The 11,952-nt window shown below is 41.3% G+C and overlaps 1 pseudogene; it reads right to left on the bottom strand.

The window, feature by feature from the left end:
* Nucleotides 1-2,324: 2,324 nt before the first annotated feature.
* On the bottom strand, nucleotides 2,325-2,741 carry Rbm4b-ps1 (RNA binding motif protein 4B, pseudogene 1; annotated as a pseudogene).
* Between the last annotated feature and the right edge of the window lie 9,211 nt (nucleotides 2,742-11,952).

The raw sequence follows: 11,952 nt of genomic DNA, 5'->3' as shown, positions 1-11,952 counted from the left end.
TGACGATCTGATACAGTATTAACTATATAGAATAATAAAGGAAATGTGAATTTAATTTTATATTAGTATAGCTGTAATTTGTTATTTATCAGCATATGAAATAATCTGCGAGCTTATTGTTCTCCATGTAATAAATTAGCAAATGTACTCAGTAATAAAAAATTAAAGGACAGTATTGAACTGGAGCCGTCTTACAGGTTCAGAGGTTCAGAGATTTATTGCACTAACCCCAAGGAGAGGCATCTTCCAGGCAAGCAAGGCACAGGAGGTGCTCAGAGTTCTACATTTTGTTTGAAGGCAGACAGGACAAGACTGACTTCAAGTCACCAAAGATGAAGGACTTAAAAGTCCATACCTGAACTTTAGGCCTCTGAAGAAAGAAATTGAGGAAGATCTTTGAAAATGCAAGTATCTCTCATGCACATTGATTGCCAGGATCAATATAGTAAAAATGGCCTTCTCGCTAAAGCAATCTACAGATTCAATGTAATCCTCATCATAATTCCAACTTAATTCTTCATAGAGTTAGAAAGAACAATTTGAAGATTCACTTGGAATAATAAAAAACCCAGGATAGCAAAACCACTCTCAAAAATAAAAGAACTTCTGGGGTAATCACAATCGCTTACCTCAAGCTGTATTAGAGAGCAAAATTTAGAGGTAAAAATTTCCCGAACAGAACACCAATGGCTTATGTTCTAAGATCAAGAATCGACAAATGGGACCTCATAAAATTGCAAAGTTTCTGTATGGCAAAGGATGCTGTCAATAGCACAAAGCAACAACCAACATATTGGAAGTTGCTCTTCATCAATCCTACATCTGATAGAGGGATAATATATAACATATACAGTGAACTCAAGAAGTTAGAGTCTAGAGAGCCAAATAACTCTATTAAAATGGGGTAGAGAACTAAACAATTCAAAATTGAGGAATATTGAATAGTAGAAAGGCATCTAAAGAAATGTTCGACATCCTTAGTCATTGGGGAAATGCAAATCAAAACAACCCTGAGAGTCTACCTCACATCAGTCAGAATGGCTAACATGAAAAACTCAGGTGACAGCAGATACTGACCAGGAAGTTGAGAAAGAGAAACGCACCTCCATTGTTGATGGAATTGCAAACTGGTACAACCACTCTGGAAATCACTCTGGCTGTTCCTCAGAAAACTATACCTAGTACTACCTGAAGACCCATGTACCCAAAGATGCTCCAAATTGTAACAGGGACAAATGCCCCACTCTATTCATAGCAGCCTTATCTTTAAGTTTAAGAAATAGGCTGCTTGCCAGTATATGTTCATTTTAAAGGGGAAGAAGATGCTGCAGGAAGGCAGGAGGAAGGGCTCAACATCTAAGAATAGCAATATTAGCAGGGCCTTTCACTGTACAGGAAAAGGTGGTATGCCAGGATAATCCTTCCCTAGGGCTATTCATAGGCTGAGAATATAAGGAACAGAGTGAAAAACTACATATACCTAGCATCGAGGAAATTAAAGTCAACTTAGAAGAATTAAGAAAGAAAACATGGTTGGTCACAAATTCAATAGTTTACTGAAACATGAAGCAATGGGAATATCCCAGGAAAGGTGAGCACAAGGACAAAGTTTTCATATAGAACCTCAACCTGAGTGGTCAATCTGAAATTATCCTATCACCAGTTTTTAACAGATTAAGTACTGTGCTCAGTCTCCATACTGCTCATGATTATGCCGGGCCATGTTGTACAGAGAATTTCGTGTTGCTGCAGAAGCCTGAGACATCTCACTATCTGGCCAATAACCGTCCCCTCTCCAAATGTTCGGAGCACAGCTGCATTCTGACAGTAGTGGACTCCTGCCCCTTCTATAATAATAAGAGGAAGCAGCAGCAGCCATTCCAGCTGAGGTTACAGCAGAGCCAGAGTTCTGGAATAGATATCTGTCAATAAGAAAAAGGATCATCAGAAGTTGAGTTGAAGTGACAGGGTGCGGCTGAGCTCTGGATGTAGGGAAGATGATAAATGGTCTGTTCTGCATAATTATATGTGGAAACTGCAGCTGCCGCTACCACAGCTTCGTAAGATCAGATGCAGTGGCGCCTGTAGTAGTCAAGTGCTCAATAGGCATCGTTGTAATTAATGGACTCCCCATAACACAGTATAAGGCATGTACACTGCTCCATACTGTTCTCTGATTGATCAATGAAGTCTACCTCACACCCTGTAAAGTCTACTAAGCACTCTTTCAACCAGTGTCACTCTTCACCACACCGATAGCAACGTATCTGATCTCCAATTGCAGGAAGAGTCCAAAGCCAGGTAATTGACAATTGTACATGCAGTCATTTGCCTTGAAACTGTTGGTCAAGACCCCTGATAGACTTCACCATATCCTCTGCCTGTTCCATGTGTACAAAGGCATAAATTTTTATGATGTCACTTTCGATGACTAGGCCATACTCTTCAAATTTGACCAAAAGCTTTTGGTTAATACAAGTGGAACTGGTGTTGCCCCTGTGTAACTTGGTTGAAGCTTTGCTCTTATTCTTTCTGGCTTCCACATTAATGTTCACTCTCTCTAGCTTGGACTGGTGCAGGTTGCCTATGGCATCCTCAGTGGTCATCTTGTCTTCTATGAACACAAAGCCACAGTTCTTAATGATGTCACATTCCAGCATCTTCCCTTACTGCTCTAAGAGTTTGCAGATCTCATGCCCTGTGGCCTCCCATGGCAGATTTCCAATGAAAAGCTTCACCATATTGCCAAGAGCATCCAGGTGGTCCCACAAGTAAAGGCAACTCCTGCATTTGAGAAAACCATACAACATGCAGCAGCCTTATTTACAATAGCCAGAAGCTGGAAAGAACTCAAATGTCGTTCAACAGAGGAATGGATACAGAAAATGTGGTACATTTACAAAATTTACTACTCAGCTAAAAAAAATGACTCCATGAAAAGCTTAGGCAAATGGATGGAACTAGAGAATATCACCCTGAGTGAGATAACTCAATCACAAAATAACATACATGGTATACACTCAATAATAGTTGGATATTAGCCCAAAAGTTCAGAATACCCATGATACCATTCACCAAACATATGAAGCTTAAGACGAAGGAATACCAAAATATGGATGCTTCATTCCTTTTTAGAAGGGGGATCAAAATACTCATGGGAGGAAATACAGGGACAAAGAGTGGAGCAGAGAGTGAAGAAAAGGTCATCCAGAGACTGTCCCACCTGAGGATCCATACCATATGTAGACACTAAATTCAGTCACTATTGCTGATGCCAAGAAGGACTAGCTGTCAGGAGCCTGATATGAATGTCTCCTGATTGGGGTTGGGGTTTTAGCTCAGTGGTAGAGCACTTGTCTAGCAAGCGCAAGCCCTGGGTTTGGTCCTCAGCTCCGATAAAAACAAAAAAAAAATGAATGTCTCCTGATATGAATGTATTATTGAGCACAGGGACCCCAATGGAGGAGTTAGAGAAAGGACTGAAGGTGCTAAAGGGATTTCTAACCCTATAGGAAGAAGAACAGTATCAACTAACCAGATGCCCCAGACCTCCCAGAGCTCCTGGAGACTAAACCACCAACCAAAGAGTTTACATGGAGGGACTCATGGCTCTAGCTCATATGTAGCAGAGGATGGCATTGTGTGACACCAATAGAAAGAGAGAGCCTTGGTCTTGTGAAGGTTTGTTTCCCTAGTATAGGGGAATGCCAGTGTGTTAAGGTAGGAATGAGTGGGTGGGAGTGGGAGAATTTTCATGGAAGCAGGGGGAGGTGGTATAGGAGGAGAAAATTGGATAACATTTGGAACATAAATACATAAAATGTTCGACAAAAATGAAGTCCAAATCATATAACACTTCCTCCAAAAAGGTCACACCTAGTTCAAGGACACATTTTCATATAGTGCCACTTCCTTGGCCAAGCATATTCGAATAGTGAAAATGTAGTTTCTACAGGAGGCAAGCATACTGTTATGTAAAACATAAACAGATATTTGCATATATTGAAGTTTTTCTATTAAGGGTGTCATAAGTTACCTTATACTCCTATGAGATTGAGAGATATCATTTTAACTGTTTAAAAGGCTCATGAAAAGACATGAATATTTAGGGGAAAAAAAAGACCCGGCAGTGGCGTCAGAGCCACCAGAGCCACCAGAGCATGTGAAGAAGAAGAATCACGCAAAAGTTTAATTTGAAAAATAAAATAGATGTCTATGTATCTACATTTAGTGAAGGAAATGATAAAAATGAAAGGAAGAAGATTGGATAAAAATAATCTAACAAAGTCAAAAGTTACTCTACGCTTCTCCTTATAAAATCATTCTGGAGTTCATGAATTACTTTCCAAAATAATTACTGACCCATGCTAATTAACCATAAGATATGTGTCTGGAGAATTGGCCTACTGGTAACGGTATTGACTGTTCTTGTAGATGACATTGATCTGGAAGGCAGCCTTTGAAGTAAGATCTATTTCATATACAAAATCAATTCTGTGGACTGCAGAATTAATTAAGAGAACTATTAAAATAATAATTTAAAGATGTTCTAAATATATAAGGAGGTAACAGTGCATAAGAAGTTTTAGAAAGTATCTAATGACTGGAATGAAATATTGCTCTTCAGGTGTCAGGGATGCAAGAGATTAATTCAAAAGGGAATGCAATATACACACCTCACATTTCCACTGTTTATGACGACTGTTTTCTCAAGGGCAATAATTGGCCTCCGTACAGGAATGATTGTCACAAAGCCTACAAAGTAGGGTATAACACTTTGCACTGCACCACCATCTACAAAGCAAGCCTCCCAGTTTTGATAATGTAAAATGATGGAATATAGTCACCAGAGTATGTGAATACCAAGAATGAATGAACCAGGGGCACTCCTGAGGCTGCAGAGCGGAAGAGACCACCAACACTGCTCACCCCTGCCCACATCCTTGGCCCAAGAGGAAACTGTATAAGGCCTCTGGGCTCCCGTGGGGGAGGACCCAGGAGCGGCAGGACACCTGCCTGAGACACCGCCAGAACCTGAAAGAAACAGACCGGATAAACAGTTCTCTGCACCCAAATCCCGTGGGAGGGAGAGCTAAACCTTCAGAGAGGCAGACAAGCCTGGGAAACCAGAAGAGACTGCTCCCTGCACACACATCTTGGATGCCAGAGGAAAAAGCCAAAGACCATCTGGAACCCTGGTGCACTGAGCTCCCGGAAGGGGCGGCACAGGTCTTCCTGGTTGCTGCCGCTGCAGAGAGCCCCTGGGCAGCACCCCACGAGCGAACCTGAGCCTCGGGACCACAGGTAAGACCAAATTTTCTGCTGCAAGAAAGCTGCCTGGTGAGCTTGGGACACACGGAAGCAGAATTTCTCTAGGACCAGGCACGTTCTGTGTTTACCGGAAGTCCCACACCCGCGGATCCTGGCCCGCAGCAGCTCTCTGCTCCCAGACCCGGTGAGAGAGAGACCGAACCGCCTGGTCAGGTGGGCACTCCTGAGGCTGCAGAGCGGAAGAGACCACCAACACTGCTCACCCCTGCCCACATCCCTGGCCCAAGAGGAAACTGTATAAGGCCTCTGGGCTCCCGTGGGGGAGGGCCCAGGAGTGGCAGGACACCTGCCTGAGACACCACCAGAACCTGAAAGAAACAGACCGGATAAACAGTTCTCTGCACCCAAATCCTGTGGGAGGGAGAGCTAAACCTTCAGAGAGGCAGACAAGCCTGGGAAACCAGAAGAGACTGCTCCCTGCACGCACATCTCGGACGCCAGAGGAAAAAGCCAAAGACCATCTGGAACCCTGGTGCACTGAAGCTCCCGGAAGGGGCGGCACAGGTCTTCCTGGTTGCTGCCGCTGCAGAGAGCCCCTGGGCAGCACCCCACGAGCGAACTTGAGCCTCAGGACCACAGGTAAGACCAAATTTTCTGCTGCAAGAAAGCTGCCTGGTGAACTCAAGACACAGGCCCACAGGAACAGCTGAAGACCTGTAGACAGGAAAAACTACACGCCCGAAAGCAGAACACTCTGTCCCCATAACTGACTGAAAGACAGGAAAACAGGTCTACAGCACTCCTGACACACAGGCTTATAGGATAGTCTAGCCACTGTCAGAAATAGCAAAACAAAGTAACACTAGAGATAATCTGATGGCGAGAGGCAAGCGCAGGAACCCAAGCAACCGAAACCAAGACTACATGCCATCATCGGAGCCCAATTCCCCCACCAAAACAAACATGGAATATCCAAACAGACCAGAAAAGCAAGATCTAGTTTCAAAATCATATTTGATCACGATGCTGGAGGACTTCAAGAAAGACATGAACACACTTAGGGAAACACAGGAAAAAATTAATAAACAAGTAGAAGCCTACAGAGAGGAATCGCAAAAATCCCTGAAAGAATTCCAGGAAAACACAATCAAACAGTTGAAGGAATTAAAAATGGAAATAGAAGCAATCAAGAAAGAACACATGGAAACAACCCTGGATATAGAAAACCAAAAGAAGAGAGAAGGAGCTGTAGATACAAGCTTCACCAACAGAATACAAGAGATGGAAGAGAGAATCTCAGGAGCAGAAGATTCCATAGAAATCATTGACTCAACTGTCAAAGATAATGTAAAGCGGAAAAAGCTACCGGTCCAAAACATACAGGAAATCCAGGACTCAATGAGAAGATCAAACCTAAGGATAATAGGTATAGAAGAGATTGAAGACTCCCAGCTCAAAGGACCAGTAAATATCTTCAACAAAATCATAGAAGAAAACTTCCCTAACCTAAAAAAAGAGATACCCATAGACATACAGGAAGCCTACAGAACTCCAAATAGATTGGACCAGAAAAGAAACACCTCCCGTCACATAATTGTCAAAACACCAAACGCACAAAATAAAGAAAGAATATTAAAAGCAGTAAGGGAAAAAGGTCAAGTAACATATAAAGGGAGACCTATCAGAATCACACCAGACTTCTCGCCAGAAACTATGAAGGCCAGAAGATCCTGGACTGATGTCATACAGACCCTAAGAGAACACAAATGCCAGCCCAGGTTACTGTATCCAGCAAAACTCTCAATTAACATTGATGGAGAAACCAAGATATTCCATGACAAAACCAAATTTACACAATATCTTTCTACAAATCCAGCACTACAAAGGATAATAAATGGTAAAGCCCAACATAAGGAGGCAAGCTATACCCTAGAAGAAGCAAGAAACTAATCGTCTTGGCAACAAAACAAAGAGAATGAAAGCACACAAACATAACCTCACATCCAAATATGAATATAAAGGGAAACAATAATCACTATTCCTTAATATCTCTCAATATCAATGGCCTCAACTCACCAATAAAAAGACATAGATTAACAAACTGGATACGCAACGAGGACCCTGCATTCTGCTGCCTACAGGAAACACACCTCAGAGACAAAGACAGACACTACCTCAGAGTGAAAGGCTGGAAAACAACTTTCCAAGCAAATGGTCGGAAGAAGCAAGCTGGAGTAGCCATTCTAATATCAAATAAAATCAATTTCCAACTAAAAGTCATCAAAAAAGATAAGGAAGGACACTTTATATTCATCAAAGGAAAAATCCACCAAGATGAACTCTCAATCCTAAATATCTATGCCCCAAATACAAGGGCACCTACATATGTAAAAGAAACCTTACTAAAGCTCAAAACACACATTGCACCTCACACAATAATAGTGGGAGATTTCAACACCCCACTCTCATCAATGGACAGATCATGGAAACAGAAATTAAACAGTGATGTCGACAGACTGAGAGAAGTCATGAGCCAAATGGACTTAACAGATATTTATAGAACATTCTATCCTAAAGCAAAAGGATATACCTTCTTCTCAGCTCCTCATGGTACTTTCTCCAAAATTGACCATATAATTGGTCAAAAAACGGGACTCAACAGGTACAGAAAGATAGAAATAATCCCATGCGTGCTATCGGACCACCACGGCCTAAAACTGGTCTTCAATAACAATAAGGGAAGCATGCCCACATATACGTAGAAATTGAACAATGCTCTACTCAATGATAACCTGGTGAAGGAAGAAATAAAGAAAGAAATTTAAAACTTTTTAGAATTTAATGAAAATGAAGATACAACATACTCAAACTTATGGGACACAATGAAAGCTGTGCTAAGAGGAAAACTCATAGCGCTGAGTGCCTGCAGAAAGAAACAGGAAAGAGCATATGTCAGCAGCTTGACAGCACACCTAAAAGCTCTAGAACAAAAAGAAGCAAATACACCCAGGAGGAGCAGAAGGCAGGAAATAATCAAACTCAGAGCTGAAATCAACCAAGTAGAAACAAAAAGGACCATAGAAAGAATCAACAGAACCAAAAGTTGGTTCTTTGAGAAAATCAACAAGATAGATAAACCCTTAGCCAGACTAACGAGAGGACACAGAGAGTGCGTCCAAATTAACAAAATCAGAAATGAAAAGGGAGACATAACTACAGATTCAGAGGAAATTCAAAAAATCATCAGATCTTACTATAAAAACCTATATTCAACAAAATTTGAAAATCTTCAGGAAATGGACAATTTCCTAGACAGATACCAGGTATCGAAGTTAAATCAGGAACAGATAAACCAGTTAAACAACCCCATAACTCCTAAGGAAATAGAAGCAGTCATTAAAGGTCTCCCAACCAAAAAGAGTCCAGGTCCAGACGGGTTTAGTGAAGAATTCTATCAAACCTTCATAGAAGACCTCATACCAATATTATCCAAACTATTCCACAAAATTGAAACAGATGGAGCCCTACCGAATTCCTTCTACAAAGCCACAATTACTCTTATACCTAAACCACACAAAGACACAACAAAGAAAGAGAACTTCAGACCAATTTCCCTTATGAATATCGACGCAAAAATACTCAATAAAATTCTGGCAAACCGAATTCAAGAGCACATCAAAACAATCATCCACCATGATCAAGTAGGCTTCATCCCAGGCATGCAGGGATGGTTTAATATATGGAAAACCATTAATGTTATCCATTATATAAACAAACTGAAAGAACAGAACCACATAATCATTTCATTAGATGCTGAGAAAGCATTTGACAAAATTCAACACCCCTTCAAGATAAAAGTCCTGGAAAGAATAGGAATTCAAGGCCCATACCTAAACATAGTAAAAGCCTTATACAGCAAACCAGTTGCTAACATTAAACTAAATGGAGAGAAACTTGAAGCAATCCCACTAAAATCAGGGACTAGACAAGGCTGCCCACTCTCTCCCTACTTATTCAATAAAGTTCTTGAAGTTCTAGCCAGAGCAATCAGACAACAAAAGGAGATCAAAGGGATACAGATCAGAAAAGAAGAGGTCAAAATATCACTATTTGCAGATGACATGATAGTATATTTAAGTGATCCCAAAAGTTCCACCAGAGAACTACTAAAGCTGATAAACAACTTCATCAAAGTGGCTGGGTATAAAATTAACTCAAATAAATCAGTTGCCTTCCTCTATACAAAAGAGAAACAAGCCGAGAAAGAAATTAGGGAAACGACACCCTTCATAATAGACCCAAATAATATAAAGTATCTCGGTGTGACTTTAACCAAGCAAGTAGAAGATCTGTACAATAAGAACTTCAAGACACTGAGGAAAGAAATTGAAGAAGACCTCAGAAGATGGAAAGATCTCCCATGCTCATGGATTGGCAGGATTAATATAGTAAAAATGGCCATTTTACCAAAAGCAATCTACAGATTCAATGCAATCCCCATCAAAATACCAATCCAATTCTTCAAAGAGTTAGACAGAACAATTTGCAAATTCATCTGGAATAACAAAAAACCCAGGATATCTAAAGCTATCCTCTACAATAAAAGGACTTCAGGGGGAATCACTATCCCTGAACTCAAGCAGTATTACAGAGCAATAGTGATAAAAACTGCATGGTATTGGTACAGAGACAGACAGATAGACCAATGGAATAGAATTGAAGACCCAGAAATGAACCCACACACCTATGGTCACTTGATTTTTGACAAAGGAGCCAAAACCATCCAATGGAAAAAAGATAGCATTTTCAGCAAATGGTGCTGGTTCAACTGGAGGGCAACATGTAGAAGAATGCAGATCGATCCATGCTTATCACCCTGTACAAAGCTTAAGTCCAAGTGGATCAAGGACCTCCACATCAAACCAGACACACTCAAACTAATAGAAGAAAAACTAGGGAAGCATCTGGAACACATGGGCACTGGAAAAAATTTCCTGAACAAAACACCAATGGCTTATGCTCTAAGATCAAGAATCGACAAATGGGATCTCATAAAACTGCAAAGCTTCTGTAAAGCAAAGGACACTGTGGTTAGGACAAAACGGCAACCAACAGATTGGGAAAAGATCTTTACCAATCCTACAACAGATAGAGGCCTTATATCCAAAATATACAAAGAACTCAAGAAGTTAGACCGCAGGGAAACAAATAACCCTATTAAAAAATGGGGTTCAGAGCTAAACAAAGAATTCACAGCTGAGGAATGCTGAATGGCTGAGAAACACCTAAAGAAATGTTCAACATCTTTAGTCATAAGGGAAATGCAAATCAAAACAACCCTGAGATTTCACCTCACACCAGTGCGATTGGCTAAGATCAAAAACTCAGGTGACAGCAGATGCTGGCGAGGATGTGGAGAAAGAGGAACACTCCTCCATTGTTGGTGGGATTGCAGACTGGTAAAACCATTCTGGAAATCAGTCTGGAGGTTCCTCAGAAAATTGGACATTGAACTGCCTGAGGATCCAGCTATACCTCTCTTGGGCATATACCCAAAAGATGCCTCAACATATAAAAGAGACACGTGCTCCACTATGTTCATCGCAGCCTTATTTATAATAGGCAGAAAATGGAAAGAACCCAGATGCCCTTCAACAGAGGAATGGATACAGAAAATGTGGTACATCTACACAATGGAATATTACTCAGCTATCAAAAACAACGAGTTTATGAAATTCGTAGGCAAATGGTTGGAACTGGAAAATATCATCCTGAGTGAGCTAACCCAATCACAGAAAGACATACATGGTATGCACTCATTGATAAGTGGCTATTAGCCCAAATGCTTGAATTACCCTAGATGCCTAGAACAAACGAAACTCAAGACGGATGATCAAAATGTGAATGCTTCACTCCTTCTTTAAATGAGGAAAAAGAATACCCTTGGCAGGGAATAGAGAGGCAAAGATTAAAACAGAAACTGAAGGAACACCCATTCAGAGCCTGCCCCACATGTGGCCCATACATATACAGCCACCCAATTAGACAAGATGGATGAAGCAAAGAAGTGCAGACCGACAGGAGCCGGATGTAGATCGCTCCTGAGAGACACAGCCAGAATACAGCAAATACAGAGGCGAATGCCAGCAGCAAACCACTGAACTGAGAATAGGTCCCCTATTGAAGGAATCAGAGAAAGAACTGGAAGAGCTTGAAGGGGCTCGAGACCCCAAAAGTACAACAATGCCAAGCAACCAGAGCTTCCAGGGACTAAGCCACTACCTAAAGACTATACATGGACTGACCCTGGACTCTGACCCCATAGGTAGCAATGAATATCCTAGTAAGAGCACCAGTGGAAGGGGAAGCCCTGGGTCCTGCTAAGACTGAACCCCCAGTGAACTAGTCTATGGGGGGAGGGCGGCAATGGGGGGAGGGTTGGGAGGGGAACACCCATAAGGAAGGGGAGGGGGGAGGTGGATGTTTGCCCGGAAACCGGGATAGGGAATAACACTCGAAATGTATATAAGAAATACTCAAGTTAATAATAAAAAAAAAAGAATGAATGAACCAGGATCTGTCACTCCCAGATCTATGTGGATAAAAAGAAAAGCTTTCAACTCAAGTGATTATCTTATGCCAGTCAAGGAAAATTCAAGTACTGTGATTGGGTCATCTTTA

Source organism: Rattus norvegicus, chromosome 1 (genome assembly GCF_036323735.1).
Source record: "Rattus norvegicus strain BN/NHsdMcwi chromosome 1, GRCr8, whole genome shotgun sequence".
Classification (NCBI taxonomy): domain Eukaryota; kingdom Metazoa; phylum Chordata; class Mammalia; order Rodentia; family Muridae; genus Rattus; species Rattus norvegicus.
The sequence above is the reverse complement of the archived record's forward strand: the minus strand, read 5'-3'. Positions and strand labels throughout refer to the sequence as shown.